Source organism: Tachypleus tridentatus, chromosome 3 (assembly GCF_004210375.1).
Source record: "Tachypleus tridentatus isolate NWPU-2018 chromosome 3, ASM421037v1, whole genome shotgun sequence".
Taxonomy (NCBI): domain Eukaryota; kingdom Metazoa; phylum Arthropoda; class Merostomata; order Xiphosura; family Limulidae; genus Tachypleus; species Tachypleus tridentatus.
Window position 1 is genome coordinate 21,614,119 of NC_134827.1, and position 26,091 is coordinate 21,640,209.

At 30.9% G+C, this 26,091-nt stretch overlaps 1 pseudogene across 1 annotated transcript in view; it reads right to left on the reverse strand.

Moving 5' to 3' along the window:
- Positions 1-26,091, reverse strand: part of LOC143246509 (solute carrier family 23 member 2-like) — a 77,389-nt pseudogene that overhangs the window by 14,452 nt on the left and 36,846 nt on the right. The window lies entirely within an intron of this gene.

Genomic DNA, 26,091 nt, shown 5'->3' on the forward strand with positions numbered 1-26,091 from the left:
CAGCATTTTAAATGTAAATAGATACAAACTTTTGATTTGTAAGTTAATATTTAAGTATTAAAATAACCTTAATATCATACTTGTATTTTTTTCCAAGTTGTTCATAGTTTCAACTTTTAACACTTCATAACACTCCTCATTTCTAATTAACCAAATCATTTACAATACTATGCAGTAGTGCGTTATCAATCAGTAGACTCTAAAATGACGTTAATAAAGAAAGCTAAAAGTTATAGGTTGATGCTGTTGCGACGTCAGATACAAATACACATGCCATGAAATAGGAAAATACTTAAAAACTTTGTAGGTTACTAGTGTGAGATGAGAATTTCAAAAACTAGATATACATATTTGTTACTATTCATTTTGGTCTAATTTATTTTTAAAACAGACTAATTCAAATGACGCTTCAAATGTACATTTATTTTTTTAAAAATATATCTTAATCTTTTACTGAAGTTTTTATGATATTAAAATAAACAAAAAAGCAAAATAACAAAGTTTCTAACAAATGCTCTAGGGTAACATATGATGACATGTAATAAACATGATAAGGTTCTCAGTCGTATTAACAGATTGCTAAATTAATGTCAACACTACGCAAATGTAAAAGTATCTAGATTCGTAAAGCTAACTACTACATGTTGTTGATTTTCAAAATATTTAGAAAATATTGTTATCTGGGATAATGTTCGGTTCTTTACTAACTTACCTTTGCTGATTTTCAAATAGAGTAACTAGAAAAATATTCAGTTTCTTGGAAAATATAAATAATCAACAAATTGCGATAAAACAGTTGAGGTATCTTTATTTTGCAAACTAATCTTATCACATCTTACGAAAACTATAAACAGAATAATAAACACTGTAAACTGTATTGTATGTCATTAAACGCCATGCCCAGAACCTGAAAGCACCAACAACTAACAACTTTGTAAAGGTGAAACTATCAAAAAATTTTAATCATTGCACAAAAATTATTCAAAATTTACAGAAAAAACTACTTAAAGCGTTGTTGAACACGCAATTCAAAGAACTAAATAACTTAGAGATACAAATAATGAACTTCGCCCATCAACCGACATGCTGTATTAAACCAGAGATTTAAAAAAGTAGAAAAATGGAAACCAGATTCAAATAACACAAAAAAGTCACCATCACACGTCCTCGAACACTGCAACTCAAATAAACACAACATAACCACAGAAAACACTCACACATTTAATAAAGAAACGAACATGAACAAACATAAAATTAAAGAAGCCTTACTTGTACAACAACTCAAGCCCAAAATAAACCAATGCAAAGGAACGCCTTTATACCAATATTTATAAATACAATCCAACATCTAAGCACGCCCTCTACATTCCTACCCTCAGTTACACAATCGCCTTAAAACATGTGGTCAGCTATCGGTCAGTTAGCTCTTCCTTTTTTTGTGAACCTGGTGATGACCGAAGAAGGTCGAAACGTTGTTCGCTCTCTAGTGCTTTCTCTATCCATACCAACCGTTTTTACATATATGTTTTTCTGTACAAGTAAGTTTTTCTCGTCTTCACAAACAAACAAACAAATTATTTATAGTCTTGTTCATAATATTTAGATGTACTACTACGCATTCATACTTTTAAATTTTCAAAACCTGTTTTTCCGGTTCTTGAATCAACGTTCTTTACAGAGTTATAGCTCGTCATTTTTGTACTTTTTGATTTCATCGAAATACAGGCGTAGTTTTCAGTTGACTTGCTCTCTCTCTCTGGTGTTTGGGTATATGTTTATACTCAGGAGGGTCAAGTACACCAGACCTTTTTCTCCTACCCTTACATTGTTGGAATTGACTGATGAATATGTAGTAATATTAACTTTACATTGGTGTTTTTTAAGGCCATGTCCATTTATATTTTTCTATTATTTTTTTAAGTCTAGTACGTAGGTGGCTGTTTTAATTTAGCACTATTTTATTAATTATTATTATTTAAATTTGATTTTATCCAAAGATCAGATGTACAAATTTAACACCCTGGATGTTGATGTGTATTATTATGAATTTATCCATGATTAACAGAGTTCATGATGTATGTTAACATTTGTGGTAGGTATTTCTCGATGTTTTTCATAACTATTTTAATGATTATGTCTGTTAGGTTGTTTTCATTATTTGGATTTGTGTATTTTGTCAATATTTCAGAAAACGTCGAAGTAATGGCATTGGTTAGTGTGTTTTCGATATTCATAGGTGTGGTTTTGTGTATGTTTTCAGTTGTTTTAGGTATGTATTCATCACTTGTTGATGGTTATTCCTGCATGAATGATATTTTCTTGACTACTGCAGCATATAAGTTTGTTTGTGTGTTTGTGTTTTGTGGTGTTTGAATAGTAGTTGATTTTGATTGTTCTTGGATTTTGTTTGTTTGTGGCTTGTTCACGTTTGGATTTTTAAGTTCATTTAAGTGTGCCTTAATAGATTAGTTGAATTGCTAAAATAATTTTAAGCGAGATTTGAAAGTATAATAATTATATCAAGGGTAACATTTGTGTAAATAATCCATGAATATGTTTTTCGTATATTTCAATTTTCAATTAAAACTAAACATCCAATAATACTTAACAAGATTCACATGATGTTCGTAAAATGATATTCTAATCATTTTAAATTACGAAAACAAAGTTAGAAATAAACATTCAAGTTATCTATAACATCTTATTAGTTCTTGCCAAGAATATACACCGAATAAAATTATATACGTAAGACTCGTTTTTTAACAGCCTTACAATGTTGTATAACACACATAGTGTAATGGTTTAATATTCGAAATAAATATGTTTGTTTGTATAAATAACTAAAACTTTATCAACATACCCTCAATTCGAAAGCCGGATTATCATGTTCCATGCCTACAAAATATTTTCTGAACGGTTCCAGAAGTAATAAATACAGATACTGGCAGGATACGTTGACAACAACTGTCGAACTGTGTACAAAAGTTTCCACCAATCTTCGCGCAGTTTACTGAACAACGTGTACTACGTGTGTTTCATATACTACGTTCTTGAATCGCTACGAGGTAGGAGGAGCTATAAAAACGTAATATCATCAGATGTGACAAAATTTAAATTTCGTTTAACCTAGAAACAAATGTATCTTGTGGTGATAATTAAAGAGTGTATTTTTTATTGATTTATTTTTATATATTTATTTGAATAACGATGGTTGTTTTAGTTAAATATATTTGAAGATGTATTTAACTTGTATTGTTGAATAAGTATTGTTAAATTACGTCTCTTTTCTAAGTCTTTAAAAGATTCTCGACTGTAAGAATAAACAATGTATTGTAAATACTAGTGACTGCCAGTATCGTTGCCAACTGGAATAAATATCTCTGAACATTTAACGTCATGTGAATCTTGTTTAGTAATATGAATTGTTTAGCATTAATTAAACATTCAAATAAAGGATAAAAATCTTCAACGATTATTTACACAAGTATTACCTTTGATATAATTATTATACTTTCAAATATTTTTTAATTTCGCGCAAAGTTGCACGAGAGCGATCTGTGCTTGCCATTCCTACTTTATTAGAGTAACACTAGAAAAAGGCAGTTCGTCATCACCACCCACCACCAACTCTTGGCAACTCTTTACCAACGAATAATGAAATTAACATAATCAAATTATGTAAATAGTGGTAGATGGATAAACGTTATATCATCAGAAGTGACGAAACTCTTTCTCTCAGAATGGAAATTTTAAACATAAAATAGATTTAGTTTTTGATGAGCATAAAAAATTGTATTTTTACTTATTTACTGTTATATATTTATTTTCAAATTTACATTTGCTTTAGTTAAACATATTTTTGAAAATGCACGTAACTTATACCATAAAATGTGTATTTCGAAATGTCCGCCTTTTCTCCAAATCTGTAAAAGATTCTAGAGTGTCAGAATCATCAATGTACTGTGTGCGAATTTAATGTCTAGAATAGCAATGAAATCCTTACTAGTAGAATACAAATCTGAACATCACAAGACGATCACGAAAATAAAAGGATAAGTTATAACTGATCCCTTCACATGTGATACTATGTGTTTTACTTTACCACTTCTATTCATCATCGGTCCACCAAATATTGATTTTATTTTACATAAAGTAAAACCTAAAAGTCCCAGAGACTCAATTGTCAGTCTGATGGTCTATAGTGATAAAAACAGGTTTCAGTATGTGTAGTAAATATAGCGTACAACCTTGTACATGACAACAAACAAAATTAAAACTTAACATCTTTCACATAAGAAACTTATTTTCCTTCATATTTTTGTTTTTCATATATTTTATCATTTACGTATTATACACAGGTGTAGAATAAAAAAGTCTGATTCGTTTATTTTTTGTTACCAAATGCCAAATCTATACAACTATCTATCTATCCTGTGTATAACATTCACAACCTACACAGGAGAAAATATTATGTATTTTAACAATAAATGTGATATTAGATATAAATCAGTGAACAAGTTATCAAGTCGATCAATTAAAACAATAACACTTTTAAATTACTCTCAAAGCTAAAGATGTATAATAAGAATTTATGAATTTCAGGAATAGACGAAGAAAGAGGACTTATGAAATGGAGAGAGCAAGGCCTTTAACATAATGAGTCTGAAGGCGATCAGTGGACACTGTCGTCACCTTCAACCTATGACCTCTCGTTTGGCATGAATGTAATTAACAGATATAAAATTTTTAAGTACATTCCTATCAGTCCAACATGTGATCAGAATATTTTCTATGGTAATGTAAGATCATTACTTAAAAAAATTAAACCTCAAAAGGATAATAATCGTAACATCGACTGATTGTCGAAAGTACAAAAAAAGTTATTATCCTTTTATAACATGAACAGTTGAAAGTAAAAACATGCTGTGATCGTCTCTTCACTTACAAAATTTGAGGAAATGTCACTATAAGTGTATATTAGTTTGAAAATCTTCCATGATTTGATATGTTGTTCAAAGACAAGACTCAAAGAAAACGCAATAATTACTTGGTAACTTCTACTGAATAGACACGACTTTCATTTTACCTGCATTAGTTTGATTAACAATTATTTTTATAATATTTACACAGTTATACTATGTTATAAAATTATACCAAAAGCAAAGAAAAAACACATGATTCACAGCATTCCATATATACCTAATACTGTATTCTATAAAACCTTTAGAAGGTTTAATTAACTGTTACCAGTTTCACTACATCTGTAACGAAATGTAATGAATGATTTCCTGCTTCAAAGACAAACTTTATACCTATTATGATTCCTTGACTTTGTGATCGTTATTAGTATAATCTCGAATTACAGCAAGCTTTTGAACTAATAACTCGTTAAAAGTCATTGGCTTAATATTTGAAAATTGGAACTATACTTTTAAAAAATTATAATTAAAGAATTTTTGCTTTATAAAATTGTTTTAAATGTAGCGTACAATGAATATTTGAATAATTTTAAATATAGACTGATCTGTAATTCAATGAAAGTAATTTGATCATTAAGAAATATATAAATCTAATAAATAAAAATTACTAAACGTTCCAAAACTTTTTATTTCTCTATAGGAAGATCATCATCAATGCGTTATTCATTAAATGCAAAGCTTTTGTTATTGTAACGTGTCCGATTCTTACTGTAGACATTGAGAATAGAATTAATTACACTGAAAAACTAAAGGTACCTGACACGTCACTGATACTTCAGTTAATAACAACAAAATTATCGGTCGAAGAATGAGATAAAATTTTAAAACGTGATGCAATATTCAAACATCTTACCCATTTAACAACGAAAATTATAAAACGGTTAAATATGACGTTAATTTTGTACCAATTTTTACCAAACAATAATACACCAGCAGTCTTCTATTGTTTATACTTACTATTGAAAGGTTGAAGAAGGCGAGATGTAAGTGTCACAATCAGCCCAGAATGGCCACGTGCTCGACTCGCAATCTGAGGGTCGAGGGTTCGAATCCCACTCTCTCCAAACATGCTCGTTTTTTCACCCATGAAGGGTGATATAATGTGGCGGTCGGTCTCACTATTCGTTGGTGAAAGAGCAGCCCATGAATTGGCGCCGGGTGGTCATGACTGTCTGCATTTCCCCTAGTCCTTTACTGCTAAATTAGGGACGACTAGCAAAGATTGACCTCGTGTTGCTTTGCGTAATATTCAAAGCATTGAGATAGTTTCGTCACTACCGATGATATTACATTTTTCTAGTTTCTCCGTTTTAGTTTTATTTTTAAAATGTAATGCATGAAACATACACATCGAGCTCTCAGTATAAGTAGTTTAGTGACGTCTGGTAAGAGCTGCACTAATACTGGTAGAAAGTATAATAGTATTATATTGGTATAAAAAGTATACAGTTCTGCAGCCGTTTTCTACATGTACCATCCAGCCATGGTACATTTATTGTTCATAAAATATTTCGTCATCATGGAGTTCAAAATTTAGGTTACTTTAGAAAGTTTTATTTATTTATACGAAAATACTTTCCTATTAAACAATTTCACTATTACTCCCATGAATAAATGAAATCATTACAAATAATATGAATGCTTATTTCAACTTTTGTTTTTCATAATTTGACAAGAGCACACCAACATTCTTCCAACGTCACTTAAATCTTGTTAAGTAATAATAATAATAATATAATACAATAATATAAAATATTACATATGTGTATAATAAATATATAAGGTAAAGAAATAATAACATACAATTAACACGCTAAAATATAATAAAAAATAAAAAATCCACATTAATAAAAAATAGAGTATTGTGCAAAAATATTCAGATAAAACAATATTTTCTCATTTCTTCCGTTTTATAATGGCAATTATTTCATACAATTAGATAATCTAAATTTCAACATGATGATAAAGTGTTACAGGTCGCTTTTGATATTTGAATGTTCCAGGTTGAGAGAACTTATCATTATTTAGAATTCCTAGGGCCCGGCATGGCCTAGCGCGTAAGGCGTGAGACTCGTAATCCGAGGGTCGCGGGTTCGCGCCCTCGTCGCGCTAAACATGCTCGCCCTCCCAGCCGTGGGGGTGTGTAATGTGACGGTCAATCCCACTATTCGTTGGTAAAAGAGTAGCCCAAGAGTTGGCGGTGGGTGGTGATGACTAGCTGCCTTCCCTCTAGTCTTACACTGCTAAATTAGGGACGGCTAGCACAGATAGCCCTCGAGTAGCTTTGTGCGAAATTTCCAAACAAAGAAACAAAAATTTAGAATTCCCATACACTTGTACCAAGAGCATGTCATAAAATTTATATTTGAATTAACATGCTGTTCAGTTTAGGTGTGAAATGACTGTCTTAAGAATATAGAAAGAAGCTGAGAAGTAGCTAGCATATGGTACCAATATATTTTAGAAGAAATCAATGTAACACCAGTCTACATGTAAACCTTCACAGAAACAAAGTTTAACATTATATATACTAAGTTTTGATGTGGTGCCATGAACCTGCGCAGGGTCACTGAAACTCTTCTGTTTAAAGTGTAACTAAAACAAAAATTAAGAGTAACAAATATTTTCATTTATCAATTTTCAAATTCATACATCATGCTCTGTTGTAACCTACAGAGTGTATAACTCTTTTCATGATTCGTGGCATGCGCACATCTTACTCACGCCAAGAAATAACAAATTACAACTTTTAATGCCCCTTACTTAAAGTAATTTCAGTGTCTATTGACTGATTATCAAACAATACAATACAGTGGAGTAATACGAGTGATAAAACAGGGTATCCATCCAAGTGGTCTTCGGCTCCTTTCACAGGAATAATATGATTTGAATTGCACTTTAACACATGTTTTGGTAACTTTACCGATTCGCCTAGTTTAACTTACAATCTAACGATTATTGGTTCAATTACCTTTTATCGAATATGCTCGCCATTTCAGTGGGAGAGGCGTTAGAACGTCACGGTCAATCTCACTATCCGGGGGCCCCAATAATACAACGATAAGTCCACGGATTTACAACGCTGCAATCAAAGGCTCGATTCCACTGCAGGGGACACAACAAACAGCCCAATGTGGTTTTGATATAAAAACACAAACACACTCTATTTACACCCAAGTGGAACAATGGAATGTCTAAGAACTCACACTGCAAGAAACCAATTTTCGATAATCGTGGTGGGCAGAGCACAGATAACCCATTGTGTAACTTTGTGCTTTAATCTAAACAAACAAACACTATCCGGAACTAAAAAGAGTAGCCCGAGAGTTGGCGGTGAGTGGTGTTGACTATCTGCCTTTCCTCTAGCCTATCATTGCCACATTAGGAAATTCAAGCAAACCCTTCTAGCACAGCAGCATATCTAGGGATTTACAACGCTAAAATCAGGGGTTCGATTCTCCTCAATGGACTCAGAAGATAGTCCGATGTGACTTTGCTATAAGAAAACACATACATTCAAAGCAAACCATTTGTTTCTAAGTCTCGTATATGCGTATTTTGAAAGAAATGTTTTTCTTATATAATGTTATTTTTAATTTACAAAAGCATATCACTGAACATATAAACCTTTGTGTCGATAAAAATTAATCATTCTGATGTGAAACAAGTTTCCGTTTCTTACTCGATCTCGCTAGTGTTCCCAGAGTGTGCAACAATGATCCATGGTTCACGTCTCGCTTTCGTAAAAACGCGCAACTAAATTTGTGACAATCTATGCATTAAAGGAGTAACAATCAAACTCCTTTTTTACTGAGACACGTATCATACAAGGGTAGGAAATGGATAATATTACTATTATCTTTTCCTATAATTCACTTATTCAAAACAAGCAAAATGGTAGAGGTTATAGTAATTTTCATTCTGTACATAGAGGTTATAATAGTTTTCAGTTTTGACATAGAGGTTACCTAATTTTAAGTCTTTAGAATATTGTCGAATAATCTTAAAATAAACATTTGTAAAGTATTTTAACGAACTAATATAAGTGCATTTTTTTCGTGAGGTTCGTTTTAAAGTGACGGTCATTCCCACTATTTTGTGGTAAAGGAGTATCCCAAGAGATGACAGTGAGTGGATAATGATAACTAACTGCCAGCTCTTACACTGGTAAATTAGGTTTTAATTTTGGTTTGTTTTGAATTTCAAGCAAAGCTACACGAGAGCTATTTGCGTTAACCGTTACATTAAGCAATGTAAAACTAGAGGGAAGACAATTAATCATCACCAACACTAACTGTTGGGCTACTATTTTACTCACAAATAATAAGATTGGTCGTCATATTATAACGCCCCCACGGTTGATAGGGCGAGGATGTTTGGTATGACGATGATTCAAGCCCGTGACCCCAGATTACGACTTGAGTGCCTTAACCATGTGGCCATGCCGGGTTATAAAATTAGGGACGGGTAGCTCAAATGACCCTTGTGTAGCTTTGTGGAAAATTCAAAACAAACAAATAAAACTCTCAGCCATTGAGTCAAAATAATTGGTAAAATTCAATATACTTTTTTATATCTTGTATTTTGGGTAAAATCACATTGATAAGTACAGTGGAATGGGCACCAACTGCCTGAAGTAGAAAAAAAGAACATAATTTTAGAATACGACGTCTTCTTCAACAGGCAGTTACTGCCAATTCCAATGTACACATCACAAATATTCTGCCAAAATAATCTTTTAAAGGAGATATAAACATACACCTTAATTAACGAAAATTTTTCATTTAAATGCTTCGAGTGTACGCTTTATTTCGGGCTTAATCGTAATTCTAGTGATTATTGGGGGAAGAAGTTATGTAGAAATAAATTGCAATGTTTTGTACGCCTACAATAAAGTATAAAAGTAACTTAATATTTTGAGGCTAAAAAGTTATTAAAACACCAATAACAATACTTCAACGAAGTTGCATATCACAATGCAAGGATTTCGGTTTATTTACGATTTCTCGAAAGAATGTTTCATGACCTGGTATGGAACACAAACACAATGAGTCCACCAACAAATACACTGGTGTTCAAAACAACTGTAAGGAGTTGGTTTGCTACGTCATTCCCAAAATAACACAAAATAAATACTTTAATAATAAGATACATTAAGGTTTACCAGCCCATTGTAACATAAAAACATTTTACAATTTGAAGATCTCGTTCTCTGGTAAATAGATAAGTCTCAACGATCTTATAATGTTATAAGAATCTTCCATTTTGTGTGAGGTTAACATCTACCATATATTTTTCCACATTAAGTACTCTGTATGTTTTGAAAATTGTGTAGCATTGAAACGTCCTTTTTTATCTAACAGGTACTTTCAGAAACTGTTTCGAAACCTTCAACAAATTTCCTTTCTCACCCTTCAATCACCCTAAGAAATGTACGTACCTACATCAATAGTACCTTGGTGGCCATTAAACCACTGTGGAATGGTAATTCCCAAAAATAAAGATAATCCAAAGATAAAAATATTTTTCGATGAGAGAAGGTCGATAAATTGGACATTGGACAGTCCAACTCCCGTTACAACTGCAAACAGTACATGTATTATTCCTTTCAACAATTGGTTCAGGAATAATGTTTGAAAAGGCTCCAAACTTCTCCAGAACTGCAAAAATCATCATGGTAACAGCACCATACTGAAAAACTTGTCAACTAGTCACCCATTGGTATGGAAATCAAGCAAATGAAAAAGTGAATTGAGTTTTACGTTTCTGCAATATCAGCGGTCACCATATTTACATAAATTTAACATTCTAAAGTATCAGCAGTTACGTAAATAACATAATAAATTAAAGGAATTTACAATAATATTCAAAATTGAAAGAGAAATGTTCCTTATCTATTTTAGAATGGCAGCACATGAGTATACCTTGTGATTCCCATTCTCCAATGTTTTGACTGTAAGAAGTCATTTCACATCTAGAGACGATACAGGAAATTCCTTCTGCAAATATTGCACGATTTATAGCGCTAGGTGGCTGCTCTAGCTCGTCGTGCGAATAAATGGTAAACTCCTACTGATTCCAATACCGATCCTAATATACCTTTATTTATCTCAAAGAACCCGCAGCAGTTAGTATGAAGCAAGTAACCCACACAGTAACTGTGGTAAGTAACAACTGTAAGTAGCCTTGGAGTTTTTTTGTTATGCAACATTAAAACCAATTTTCTAATTATTATACATTTGTTATTTTTCACTTTTATTATTGATGTAATGGTGCTTACTGAGAATGTTACAAACCATAAAAGTTAACAGTTAGTTTGAGGTAGATATTAACTCTTTAGTTAATTAGTAAAAATAAATTAAACATTAGCTTTGTATTATTACAAATACGGGATACATAAAAATAAAACAAATTTAAAGTTTATTATTTTGACATATAGTGTAATATTTACTTCGTATATTAAACACAAATATGTATATCATTACTTGGTAGTACTTGTTTCATAATACATCTTTGATGAAGATAAAACTTTGTTTTATCTCATTAGTTACCACAGTAATAGTTGGCTCTATTTAATTTCATTTCTGAGGGGTTCTTTTCTAATCTTCTAGCATAATATTTCTCGCTAACACTCAATTATTTGGACAATATTTTTAGCACTAAACTTTTGTGTGTGTTTATTAAAAAGTGAATGTATTTGAACTGTGTTTTAAATGGATACTCACAGGATAAAGCTTGAAAAACGAAATTTTTATTATCTTTCATCCTCTTTCTCCACTGTAGCTACAGCCAACAATAATTTGCAAGGTATTGGGAGAAGAGCACAAGAAGGAAAATTGTTGTGAAAAACAAACAAGAAGAAACAGCTATCTTAATGCCGTGTTGTTAGAACACTGAATACTAAACTGAAAAATAAACTACTTATTACAAGGATTTTATGTGATTGTTAAAGGGTGATAATTGACAGAAATTTTATTTTAGCATGTAATATTCTCAAGGTTAACCTGTTTACAGTGTTACGTGAAGGGCTACCATATGATTATTTATAATATTAGGCAGTACATTTCTTCCTCCGTATTACCTCAAAATAGTATTTTACTTGATTGTACAAAAATTGCTTTCAGAGAAAATTTTGTAGTTTTCTAGTGATGATAGAACAACGATATTCCTTAGATAATATAAGAAAGTCGTGTAACTACTGCATATCTTGGTACTTATCTTATGTACTCTACATCATCAGTTGTGTATTAATGTCTGTTCTATTAAACATCAAAATTAAAACAGGATGAACCATATTAATAAGGTTTCTGTTGATACAAACAAATCAAATCATTGAATGTTGAAGAAACCTGAAATTTATCCAAATAAGTTTCCAGAATTAATAAGACAAATAAATTACGTAACTGATAGCAACAGGCTACAAATATCGCGTAAACCATTTTGTAAGTGATTTCAAGAAAATAATGAATATAATCGCTTGGATCAAATAATTGTTGTAGATATTTTAAAACCTTAAAAAAGTGTATTAGACACTTCATTCAGCAACTTAAGCAGATAAAATTCAATAAAAAAACGTTTTTCACTTATCTCCCAGAATTAAAGTCATGGATTATTTATTTAAAATAAGTGACCAAAAATTACTTTCCGAAAACGATGACTTTTTATGGTTTTCATTTTTTAAAAGAAATTTATAATTATTTTTTATAACAAAGGAATGTAAGCGTGTGGGTGTTTCTTGTAACAAATCTATATTGGGCCATCTGCGGAATTCACTGATAACTTAAAAATAATAAATTCCACAACGACTTTTTAATATCAATTTTCCGGAATAAAGTTATTACACAGGCCTCGGAATTTAAGCTTGATGAAAAATGTCTTGCTTTTGAAAAAGGATTAAGCTACGCAGGTTTCGAATATAATATTCAATCTTATTTTATAACACATTGATTTTTCACACATCGGGAAGGAAACACCTCAACATTACATGAAATTATTAAAATGGAAAAATGTTACTGTTTATCCAATATGCATCATAATTTTTCGTGATTCGTGTGAGTGTGGAAAGTAACATCTGTTGGTTTTGGAAACAACGTTTTTTTTTTGTCTTTTTTTATGTATGGCGATTAGAGTATTATTCCTATAACGCCTGAAAATCCAACAACCATTTCAAAGATGGATGTCACAATGATAGCGCCTAATATCCAGTGAAAGCTATAAGGAGCTGTATTATAAACAACTTACAAGGAAATTATACATAATAAGTCTGTTTTGTGCCCACTAAACTAGGGACGGCTAGCGCAGATAGCCATCGTGTAGCTTTGCGCGAAATTAGAAACAAACCAAACAAAACTGGCTGTAATAAATCAGGGACGTTTTCAGCAGATGTGCCACAGGGTTAAAACAAATTTAACAAAACCAAATTTTAGCCTAACACTTTCAGTTATCTAAAATAACTGTATTTCTATATAAACTATTGTCCGTGTTGCTCTTATTTAGATATTTGAACGTAAGTTAAGAAATATATCTATCTATTTTTTAATTGATATCTGGTGATAAAAATCCAAGAAAACCAAATATTTAAAATCAATTTACTTGATGTATAATAAAAATATAGTACGTTATACTATAACAATATTAAATATAAAAATCACGAAGTAACAAGACAACTACAGTTCATACAAAGGAGCGGTAAAATACTCCTTTTATGAACTACATATTTATGTTGCTTGTCATATCGTAGGTAGTGTGATGGAACTAAAAGTTTATTTGTTTAAGAAATGTACGTAACGCAGGATATACATACACAGGGGTCAGAAAGATGTGTTCAAATGTGATATAGGTTTTCAAAATTATTATGTTTCATGACTTATTGGCACTGTTCAAAAACGAAAAACGTTGATTTGTCTTTATATATGGTTTTAGCTGTTAGAAATTAAGCACATAGAAAGACAATGATCTGTCTGTGTTCTGATCACCACCGTATTCATATTCGGATTCTAGCGTTGTAAGTCTATAGACAAGCTGCTGTGCGCGTAAATTTATTGTTTAAAATAAAAGTATATGTTTTAAGTTTTGTAGATTTACACAAAACAGTTAAGATCTAAATATTTAAAAGTGTTATTTGTATTCATTACGTTTTAACTTTTGTTAATGTAACCTGATATAAATGCAGTTTTCACTTAAAACCTTATACATTAAAATGGTACTGTTTTCGTAGGTATGTATATTATAATATTAACTGCTACAACTTAAACACCTTTAATCAGCTCGAGAAGCAAGATAATAATCAGTTATACTTGATATAATATATTACGTTCGGCCTATTATATTTTTTTTCTAAGCTGCGTTCTTAATATAGTCCCTTAGGGATTTTTCAAACTAGGTGACTGTATAAGAATATTATTTTAATCCAGTATCCATAGCGAACGATGATTTGATTGAACAAAATGAGTCGTCTTGAACAGATATGACGAAAATAGCTAAGTTGAAATTCTATTTTTATACAATAGCCACAACCAATAAAACATTTGCAGTATATTCTGTACACTTTTCTTGAATTTTACCTTTTTTCTCATTTGAAACTTAGCGTTTAAATTAAGTTTTCTTACAGACTTTATATGTTAGATAGACAAATCCTGCACTATTTTAAATATTTGCGCGAGCAAACAAACAAATTCGTGTAGATAAAACTTCGTTTAATAAAAATACATTACAAATAAATAAAGTATAGTAATTGTACTTATAATAGTGCACATAATATGTAATACTTGAGAGAGCTCAGTGTATGACACGCTTTTACGAGTTGAAACAAAGAAACTCAGAACAATGAAGAATAAGACCCATACTGAGATAATGTTTTGTAACAAGTATTGTTCATAATAATCACATCTACGCGAGTCTTTATTTCGATAAATGAAAGAATTAATGATATCCTTCAATCTGACAAAGGACAATTATTCAACCAGATACCGTCAGATACACGATCAAATCAAAATATTATTATGTCTTCAATTAAGAATAGATGTTTCAGTCCATGACTCATATTAAAACACAAAGTAAAACGTTTCATATTGAACAATTATTGGTGTGAAATCTAGTAATCGTGAAAAGGAATAAACCAAAGATCAAAATAAGCTCTCTAGTGTTGGGAAACAGTAGAAGGTATGATGTTTGACTTCTTTATCATAAAAAATAATCACTGAACTTCTCACTAAAGTCTCTAATTTGATGGTAAAGTTAAGAAACAGAAAACTAAGATATGGAGAATAGTTGTAAGAATACACGAAGAAAGCGACTTTTGAAAATAAAGTTGGTTTCAAACTCTGTGTGTAAATAAGGACAAGGTTAATGTTCATAAATCATTATTTGTAATAGCAATTACTTTAAATGTATTGTTATAATTTTAAATAATCTTTTAACTTGTTTTAGGCTATTTGAACTTGCAATGTTCAAGGTTTTCGATAAGATCCTTGAAAAATAATGCCAGAATAAGTTCTACAATATAATGGAATCTCCTTAAAGTCACGTTGTAAGTTCCAAGATGTGTACTTCTTGTTGAATAATTTATGACAAGTTGGCAGGATTTATTACTAAAAAACTTTTGTTGTACATTTTGGAAACAAAATAATGTTTATGAGCATATGTAACTCTTTTCTTAGTTTTCAAAGTTTGTTTAAAAATTTTATCTCACAAATTGAATATATGTAAGTATTCTATAATATTATAAATGAAAGTGTCTATCTACGAATATGTTTTCTAATATAACTTTTTCTTTCTTTCTTTTTTTTTGTATTTTACATGTAAAGCGTACATTTACTAATAACTACCGTTACAATGAGGAAAACATGAAAATGCGTGTCATTTCGTTTCGGTACGAATAAAACATACATTGGCTAAAAGCTAATTTAGTTATTTTTTTACATTAATTTCTAAAAGAATAGTTAAACTGTCAGAAAAATTAAAACAAACATTACCCTGGAGTTATTATAGTTGATGATATCCGTTATAGCAAAGATATATAAACTAATTGTATGAAAAACAATACCATTTCTGAAAATATTTTTGCAATATTTTAATCTTATGTCATATTTTTACTACTCCATACACTATTGATTTTGTAATTTTTATCAGTTTTTGCTTCCTACGCATAAAATTTTCATTAAATAAAGTAACAACATCTAACTGATGTGTTTGCGATATGTTAATATAAGATTGTTTCTTACCTTTCGTTCATCGACTGTTGTTTGAAATTCCTTTTCTGCACTGTTTGTTTCGTCCTAAGTTTAAATATATATACATTTCAATACGTAGAACAAAGTTAGAAAATTTTCATTGTCTTCTGCTAAACCTCGTATCCACTTGTGTTGTTGTGCTTTTAAATATATATATACGTAAACATTCCAACATTCAAAGCAAATGTTCTTCAAATGTTATGGTTTTTAAAATGCATAATAGCATTCAACAAATATCTATTGTCCCGATATAAATGTTCTGACTGCTACTCAGATGCTACTCTATGTTTAGTATGTATTCCATTTCTTTAATTAAAATGTTTCATTAAATTAAAATTAAAAGTTTACAGCACAGGTACATTGCAGGCTTATATTTGTAACGAAGCGTTTTTTTAACATTTATTTTAGAGGCATATTATTCAGTACAAGTGCTTTGGTTTTCAGCCCTTTAAGCCCATATCTATACAAACTTTAAATTTATAAGTTCATATTTAAATATTAAAATACGCTTAATATAATACTTGCATTTTTCTGAATTTGTTCATTGTTTTATCTTTTAATACTCTGTGAAAACTTTTTTAATTGTGTTTTACTTATAAATATATATAAACAATGCGAATCGTATTGTATTTTATAAAACGCCACGCCCAGGACCTGAAAACACCAAAGTAAACATTTAATACCTTCAGATAAATCAAAGTGGTGAGTCTGCTACGAAATCATTTGTGACATCTTGAATACAGATCTGATCACAAATATGATAAAAAACTTTCAAGTGAAACGAGTTTTCGTATGTTCTGGTGGCTCGTAGATGTCTCAAAAAATTTAATCAAAAGTAGTCTTAAAATGTTCTTTGAAATCTATTTCTGACACGAATAAATCCATTAATTTTACATTTGAAAACAACTAAATCACCAGTAACAACAAACAAACAAATTCTTTGCAGTCTTGCTTCTAATATTTAGATGTACTACGATGTATTAATTGATTTAAGCCTTTTCTCAGGTTCTTTAATTGACGTTCTTTCCAGAACTACCTGCCCGGCATGGCCAGGTGGTTAAGGCACTCGGCTCGTAATCTGCGTAATCTGTCACACCAAACATGCTCGCCCTTACAGCTGTGTGGGCGGTTATGTGACGGTCAATCCTATTATTCATTGATAAAAGATTAAACCAAGAGCTGGTTTGGGTGGTGTGATTAGCTGCCTTCCCTCTAGTCTTACACTACTAAATTAGGAACGGCTAACGCAGATAGCCCTTATGTAGCTTTGTGGGAAATTCAAAACCAAACCTGATTTACAGAACTACCTTGTATTTTTTGCTCATTTTTGATATAATCGACATTTATGCGTAGTTTTCAGTTTTATTACTGATATAATATTAAGCGAGATTTGAAAGTATCAAATTTGAAAGTAATTATATCAAGGATGCAATATGTATAAATAATTCTTGAATGTGTTTACCTCTATTTTGATGTTTAATTAATGCTTAAAACTCTTTTTTTCTTAACAAAATTCACGTGAAATTGAAACTTCAGAGATGTATAGTTAAGTTAACAACAATACTGGCAGTCTCTAGTATTTACATACATACACAGTACGTTGTTTATTCTAACACTCGAGAATATTTTGACGACTTAAAGAAGAGGCGGAAATTAGAAATACACATTTAACAATACAAGTTACATACATATTTAAATATATGTTTAGCTAAAGCAACCATCGACAATAAAGTAAATATATAAGAATTAATCAGTGAAAAAAAAATACAATCTTCAATCATCACCAAGACATAAATATGTTTTTAAGGGAAACAAAATTTAAATTTTATGAGATATAGTTTTGTCACACATGTTGATATTCAATTTTTTTACTTCTTGTTTTCTCCTTACTGCTCAAAAACGCACACAGTTTGAGAAAAACACGCAGTACAATCAGTTCCGTCAACAATTGCGTTAAGTTTCGTAGGACCATTTGTAAACTGTTCCATTGCTGTTGTTAACATATCCCATCAGTAGCTGTATCTTTTACTTTTAAAATTATTGATAAAATATTTCTTCATCTTGAAGAAGAACAATACAGTTTTCGAACTTAAGGTAAGGTTAATTTATTTATACCAAAACACATTTCTATTAAACCATTACACTATGAATGTTATACAACGTTTTAAGAGCGTCAACGAACGAGTCTGTTCTATAAAGTTTTATTCGATCTGTATTCCTAGATGAACAAATAAGATCGTTACAAATAATTTAAATGTTTATATCCAACTTTTCGTAATTTGAAAAAGATTAGCACTGTCGTTATGGGTCTCAAATCAAGATTTTTGGCGTTTATGTGTAAGCCACTAGGTGGCTATATAATAAGATGTTTACTCGGGAAATAACATCGAACAAACTCCAACACTCGTGACTAAATTGAGAAGGCACAAGCAAAAATATCAAAAAAATTATTGTTAGTCAGATCAATTGACACAAATACTTGGAAATAAAATACATGTCAGTATTGAATGACGGTTCTACTGTATCCTGTATTAATGGCCCAGAATAAGAATGAAGTATTTACTGGTAGAATACAAATGTTAACATCACAAGAATAATACGAAAATAAAACGATAAGCTATAACTGATTTCTTCTTTAATTTGACATAATATAATTTAGAAACATTTGTTTTATAAAAGTTTGTACAATGGAATTCTCGGTGTTCTAGTTGCTGTTTTGTATTGTTTAATATATTGTTGTGTATTAGTAGTTCTTCACTAACAATAATTTTGCTTCTTATATTTTTTCATTAAACATATATATTTTGAAAACATCAACAAAAGTATGGTTATAAAATCTTTTCGAATCCTCCTCACCTTTGTTTCACATAATATTGTTTGTTTGTTTGTATGTTTGTTTTTTGAATTTTGCACAAAGCTACTCGAGGGCTACCTGTGCTAGCCGTCCCTAATTTAGAAGTGTAAGAAGGCAACTAGTTATCACCACCTACCGCCAACTCTTGGACTACTCTTTTACCAACGAATAGTGAGATTGACCGTAACATCATAACGCCACCACGGCTGAAAGGGCGAGCATGTTTGGCGCGACGGGGATGCGAACCAAACACCCTCAGATTACGAGTCGCACGCTTGGCCAAGCCGGGCCTTACATGGTATTCATTTTATGTTACAATAAAGTGGAACTTAAAAGTCCCAGAGACTCAACGCCAAGTCTGATAATTTACAGAGATAAAAATCAAGTTTCAATATGTTTAGTAGACACAGTGTTGATAGTTCATTGTATAACGTTGTACATAACAATAAATAAAATTAAAAGTTTAAATAACCTCTTCATATAAGAAACTAATTTTCTTTCATATTTCTATTTTTCATGTATTATATCATGGTTTTATTGACCCCTGATATAGAATCGAAGAAAGTCTCTATCTTTCTTTTTAGTTTTAAACTCTTAAGTTACTACACAGCATTTGGTGTGAACTTCCAGTCTTTCTTTTTAGTTTTAAACTCTTAAGTTACTACACAGCAGTTGGTGTGAACTTCCAGTCTTTCTTTTTAGTTTTAAACTCTTAAGTTACTACACAGCAGTTAGTGTGAACTTCCAGTCTTTCTTTTTAGTTTTAAACTCTTAAGTTACTACATAGCAGTTGGTGTGAACTTCCAGTCTTTTTTTTTAGTTTTAAACTCTTAAGTTACTATACAGCATTTGGTGTGAACTTCCAGCCTTTCTTTTTAGTTTTAAACTCTTAAGTTACTACACAGCATTTGGTGTGAACTTCCAGTCTTTCTTTTTAATTTTAAACTCTTAAGTTACTACACAGCAGTTGGTGTGAACTTCCAGTCTTTCTTTTTAATTTTAAACTCTTAAGTTACTATACAGCATTTGGTGTGAACTTCCAGAGCATGAAATAAAAATAATTTTATCTTAAAACAGATCAATTCCGAGGATGCTCCAAAATTACATCTAATTTTTAAAATACACCTTGAACTTTTGTTGAAGGTTTTCTGATATAAAAACAAAAAGAAAGAAAATAACAAACTACCAAACAAATGCCCTGGAGTAACATATGATCATATGATGTTCAAGAAGTTTTGCTAACAATGGAAAGAAACCCTTAAGTCCAATAGATTTTGAAAGGTTGACCTTTCTTCTTCAATTTGCCAATGAAGAAAGAAGGTTCACCATTCGAAAACGCTGCTGAATATAATCATTCCAACGCTATGCCAAAAAAAAGTATGAACATTCGCAAAGTTAACTGTTCTGTGCTATTTTTAAACTAAATATAAACTATTAGTGTACACAATACCTTTCAGTTTCCTCATAATTTACAAAAGGGTATTTAGTTTCTCGGAAAATATAAATCACTCGAACAAAATGCGACAAAACAGATGTTTATTTTATAAACTAATCATGTTTACTCCTAGAAAACCATAATTTGAACTCTGCGTCTAATTAATATTACGATTATTTTGTAGAAACTTTTTGAGTTGGCAACGTAATACCTAAGTTAAAAAATTGACAATATTAGAGGGAATAAACATTCATGAATAAACTACATGTTTGAGATAGTTAATGCGAAAACATAATAACATATGCAAGACAAAGAAAGAAACAACATAAACGCATGATCTCAGCAAATAAATTTATCACTTAGCAGAAGTTGTACTTAGAATTTATTTCTTTTACAAAATGGCACAACCGGTTAAGGCACTCGACTCGTGATCTGAGGGTCGGAGGTTAGACTCTCCGTCACGCCAAACATACTTGCTCCTTTCAGCCGTAGGGGCGTTGTAATGTTACGGTCAATCCGACATTGCGTTGGTAAAAGAGTAACTTAAGAAATATACCAAGATAAACAATTTTAAATGTAATTCGCTCAATAATCTTCAATTCCACATTGCGTTGGTAAAAGAGTAACTTAAGAAATATACCAAGATAAACAATTTTAAATGTAATTCACTCAATAATCTAAGCTTTTGGAAACATAAAATATTTTAGATAATTTACTTTCAATGGAGGGCTATGTGGTTGATAGAAGACTTCGTGTTTGAGACATTTTCAGGCTTCAACTATCTCTGCCGTATTAATAGAAATTATAAAAAAAAGTTTCAAACTTGTTATTTCTGAAAGTAAGTGTTTTATGTATGAAAATAAATATTATGTTATTGTTAATAAAGTAAAGGAAGGAGAATTCACAAAGTGTAATCATTATTTAATACATCAAAAGTTCTGAAATAAAACAGCAAATTGTCAATACTTAATGATATACTCGATTATTAATCACTAGATGTCGCTGCAATTTATTGTTTGTTTGTTTTTGAATTTCGCACAAAGCTACTCGAGGGCTATCTGTGCTCGCCCTAATTTAGCAGTGTAAGACTAGAGGGAAGGTAGCTAGTCATCACCACCCACCGCCAACTCTTGGGCTACTCTTTTACCAACGAATAGTGGGATTCACCGTCACATTATAACGCCCCCACAGCCGAAAGGGCGAGCATGTTTGGCGCGACGGGGATGCAAACCCGGGACCCTCAGATTACGCGCTTGGCCATACCGGGCCATGTAATTTATTTTACAAATTTTTTGTATTTCTACAGAATTACTATCTCTGCTAGCCGTCACTACTTTTTAACTAACATATAAGCAGAGAGCAGAACTCACGACCAACTCTTGAGGTATTTTCCATTACTAAAATAGTACGCTTTGATAATCGCTGTACTATCATACCCAAGATCCCACAGTGTGAAATGCGTTTTTGTAACTACTACATATATACCTTGAATAACTTAATTCAGAGAATGACAATGTGGTAAGCAGAAAAAAAGTGTTCAAAATCCTACTTTTAAAGGCAATATTAAATTTTAAATCTACAATTTTAAAAGAAACAATTTTTCTGTAATGTTTCTTACTTTGTCTGTTAGAGATTTCGAATTGATTGCGTGTAAAGGAAATATTTTGAGTTATGCATTATCATTTATGTCGAATGAGTATCTAATTTATTATTTTAAGTATTACAATTTCATATATACAGTTGTTGTTGGTCCCTTTGTGCTCTGCCCACCACAAGTATAGAAACGCGTTTTTTAGTGTTGTAAGTCCGCAGACATGCCGCTGAACCACTGGGGAGCATACATGTAGAACCCGTGTCAAATTGTAATTAAATTTTAGGTATTAATTAAATGTAGATATATGTCAAATTTATGATATATTACAGGAAGTGTAACCGACACATATTTCTTTCTCAACACATAATACTTCAATATAAAAACAATAACACAATTCATAATATCAGTTATTACAAATATTAATTAGAAATGATAATTTATATATAATATTTTTACCAAGTTGCAAAGAATAAAGACTCTCCGCTCTAGTCTGAAACTAAATATTTTATCGATGGTTTATGATGAACGAATTAATTTCGAGTCATATCAGTACACTAAATAAACGGGTAGAAGCTAGCTCTCTGTTCTTGCCTGCTTTCACGTGATTTATTAACAATCGATGTTATACAATGTTCTCGTAAAATACTAACGTTCAAAGTTAATTCAATAAAGTTAGACTGTTTGCGATGTCCGAATTTTATAAATGTTCATGCTCAAATATCTGCAGGGTTCTAAATGATGAGCGTTTATCACACTCATACCTTTTGAGGTTCATAGTACACTAGCTTTATTAAACCAACAATTTCCAACTGTTTTTTACGTGTGGATTTGTAAACTACGGGAGATATTCTCAAAGGCACATTTGCCAACGATACTGGTACACAGTACATCGATGATTCTTACACTCGAGAATCTTTTACAGATTTAGAGAAAAGGCGGACATTTCGAAATACACATTTTATAATATAATTTACAACATTTTCAGGTATATGTTTAACTAAAGCAAATGTAAATTTGAAAATAAATATATAACAGTAAATACTAAAAAATACAATTTTTAATGCTCAGTAAAAACTAAATCTATTTTAAGTTTATAAATTTCCATTCTGAGAGAAAGAGTTTCGTCACATCTGATGATATTACGTATCTTCATCTACTACTATTTGCATAATTTGATTATGTTATTTTTTTGTTCGTTGATAAAAGAGTTGCCCAAGAGTTGGCGGTAGACGGTGATGACGAACTGCCTTTCTCTCGTGTTACACTAATAAATTAGGGATGGCTAGCACAGATCACTCTCGTGCAACTTTGCGCGAAATTCAAAACATATTTGAAAGTATAATAATTATATCAAGGGTAATATTTGTGTAAATAATCTTTGAAGATTATTACCCTCTATTTCAATGTTTAATTAATGCTAAACAACCCATATTACTTAACAAGATTCACGTGACGTTAAATGTTCAGAGAAGTTTATTTAAGTTGGCAACAAAACTGGCAGTCACTAGTATTTACAGTACATTATTTATTCTTACAGTCGAGAATCTTTTAAAAACTTAGAGAGAAAGTTAAAATTTCCATTACACATTTAACAATACAAGTAAAATACATTTTTAAATCTATGTTCAACTGAAATAAACATCGATATTAAAATAAATATATAAAAATAAATCAATAAAAAATACAATCTCTAATTATCACCACAACGTACAATTGTTTATAAGTTAAACAAAATTTAAATTTTGTGAGTTTTGTCACATCTTATGATGTTACGTTTTTTTAGCTCCTCCTACCTCGTAGCGATTCACGAACGTAGTAATAGAAACACACACATTACACCTGGTTCAGTGAAGAACAGCGCGAAGATTGGTTAAAACTTTTGTACACAGTTCGACAGCTGTTGTCAACGTATCCTGTCAGTATCTATATTTATTACTTCTGAAATCGTTCAGAAAATATTTCCAAAGCATGGAACATGATAATCCGGCTTTTGAATTGAAGGTATGTCTATAAAGTTTTATTTATTTATACAAACAAACACATTTATTTTTAATATTAAACCATAACACTATGTGTGTTATACAACATTGCAAGGCTGTTAAAAAACGAGACTTACGTATATATGTAAAAACGGCTCGTTTGGGTTGAGAAAATTATTTTGTGGAGGAGCGAACAACGTTTCGACCTGATACATTCAAATATCTAACACCGCCATCTACATTCCGGTACTCGGTTACACAACCCCTTTCAAACATGTGGTCAGCTTCCGGTCAGTTTCCTCTTCCTTTCTTTGTGAACCTGACGATGACCGATGAAGGTCGAAACGTTGTTCGCTCCTGTACGTAAAAATATTTTTCTCAACCCAAACGAGCCGTTTTTACATATATATTTTTCTCTACAAGTGGGTTTTATCAACATTACTAAGACTTATGTGCATAATTTTATTCGGTGTATATTCCTGGCATGAACCAATAAGATTTTATAGATAATTTGAATGTTTATTTCTAACTTTGTTTTCGTAATTTAAAATGATTAGAATAGCATTTTACGAACATCACGTGAATCATGTTAAGTATTATTGGATGTTTAATTTTAATTGAAATATACGAAAAAAAATCTTCATGGATTATTTACACAAATACCCTTGATATAATTATTATACTTTCAAATCTCGCTTAAAATTATCTTACCAATTCATCTGAAAACTACGCCTGTATTTCGATGAAATCAAAAATGTACAAAAGATCAACTCTGTAAAGAACGTTGATTCAAGAACATGAAAAACAGGTTTTGCAAGTTTAAAAGAATGAATGCGTAGTAGTACATCTAAATATTATGAACAAGACTACAAATAATTTGTTTGTTTGTGAAGACGAGAAAAACTCACTTGTACAGAAAAATATATATGTAAAAACAGTTGGTATGGATAGAGAACTGCAATGTAGAAGAGCGAAAAACGTTTCGACTTTCTTCGGTCATCATCAGATTCACAAAGAAAGGAAGAGGTAACTGACTGATAGCTGACCACATGTTTTAAGTTTTGTAACTGAGGGTAGGAATGTAGAGGGCGTGCTTAGATGTTGGATTATATTTATAAATATTGGTACAAAGGCGTTTTTTTGTATTGGTTTATTTTGGGCTTGAGTTGTTGTACAAGTAAGGCTACTTTAATTTTACGTTTGTTTCTTTATTAAGTGTGGGTGTTTTCTATAGTTATGTTGTGTTTATTTGAGTTGCAGTGTTCGAGGACGTATGATGGTGACTTTTTGTGTTATTTGAATCTGGTTTTAATTTTTTTGCTTGTTTAAATCTCTGGTTTAATGCAGCATGTCAGTTGATGGGCTAAGTTCAATTTTTGTTTCTCTAAGTTATTTAGTTCTTTGAATTGCGTGTTCAACAACGCTTTAAGTAGTTTTTTCTGGAAATTTTGGATAATGATTGCGCATTGATAGTTTTACCTTTACAAATTTAGGAGTTAATTGTTAGTTTTTGATGCTTTCAGGTTCTGAGCGTGGCGTTTAATGATATACAATACGGTTTACAGTGTTTATTATTCTGTTTATAGCTTTCGTAAGATGTGATAAGATTAGTTTGCAAAATAAAGATACCTGCTACCTCAACTGTTTTTATCGCAATTTGTTTGATTATTTATATTTTACAAGAAACTAAATATTTTTCTAGTTACTCTATTTGAAAATCAGCAAAGGTAAGTTTGAAAAGAACCAAACATTATCTCATATAACAATATTTTCTAAATATTTTGAAAATCAACAACGTGTATTAGTTAACTTTACGAATCTAGATACTTTTACATTTGCGTAGTGTTGACATTAATTTAGCAATATGTTAATACAACTGAGAACCTTTTGAAGTTTATTACATGTCATCTGTTACCCCAGAGCATTTGTTAGGAACTTTGTTATTTTGCTTTTTTGTTTATTTTAATATTATAAAAACGTCAGTGAAAGATTAAGATATATTTTAAAAAATAAATGTAC